Below are 1107 nucleotides of genomic sequence, written 5' to 3'. Positions count from 1 at the left end.
GGGCGTCCCTCATGCTTGGGTCCCCTTTTAGCACAACATGTACTGCATGTTGTGCACAATTCTTTCACATCTTGTCTCATACCTATCCAGTAAAATCTGTGTTGTAGGTGACTCAATGTTTTCTTAACTCCGAGATGTCCTCCTGTTACAGTATCACAACTTCCCGTAACTTTCTTGGTATAACCGTTTGCCAGGTCGTCACTTTCCCATCTGCAGTTTCCCATCTCTGGAAAAGAATACCATCTTCAAGTTTCAACTGGTCCCATTGTGCCCAATAGTGCTTTGTCACAGGGCTTAGACTAGACACCTTCTCCCAAGCAGGGTGCGAAACACTTGCTTTTAAAATCAATTATTGGCTTCAAATCCTGATCTTTCTCCTGCTCTGCTTTAATATCGATATCTGGTTCCACTTTGTCATCATCAACTTCTTCAGTCACTTTGACTTCACCTTGATGGCACCTAATTAGTTCAACCTCTCTTTTAACAGTTACCGGAACTTGGCCTTTGTTATATCCAAACGTCATTTTATCAAAATCAATTACAAACTTTCTTGGTAGTAGATAGTCCAATCCTAATATGCATTCGTCTTCAATGTCAGCCAAGTATACGTTTTGTCTGTCCTTTATGCCCATGAGCTCAATAGTTACCCACACTGGTCCCCACAATTTTGTAGAATGTCCTGTCACACCATAAAGCTTCTGTATGGCTTCTGGCACTCCTTCGTGATCTAACACCTTGATGCTCACAAGGGTTTGCTGAGACGCAGAATCTATGACAAAGTTGCACCTTTGGCCATCCAGCTTTCCTGTCACATAGACGCTGTGTGTACTTGGCATTTTACACCTAGCTGTAGGGACTTTCATGATGGGGGTTGGTGAGTTTCCCTCAACACCAACCACTACTGGTCTCCTTGAGGCTGACTTGTTGGTAATATTCTTCCTACACTGTCTCCTCAGATGTCCTTGCTCCCCACAGTTCCAACAGCCTTTCTGGGTAGCAGCCTTTCCTGTTGTATCATCTCCCCTGTGTTGAAGTTTCCAGCATTGACCTCTCTTGTGCCCAGGTTTATTACAGTGCCAGCAAAGTCCCTCAAACCTCTATGAAAGT

Source organism: Limulus polyphemus, unplaced genomic scaffold (assembly GCF_000517525.1).
Source record: "Limulus polyphemus unplaced genomic scaffold, Limulus_polyphemus-2.1.2 Scaffold1384, whole genome shotgun sequence".
Taxonomy (NCBI): Eukaryota; Metazoa; Arthropoda; class Merostomata; order Xiphosura; family Limulidae; genus Limulus; species Limulus polyphemus.
Note: the sequence above shows the minus strand (reverse complement) of the source record.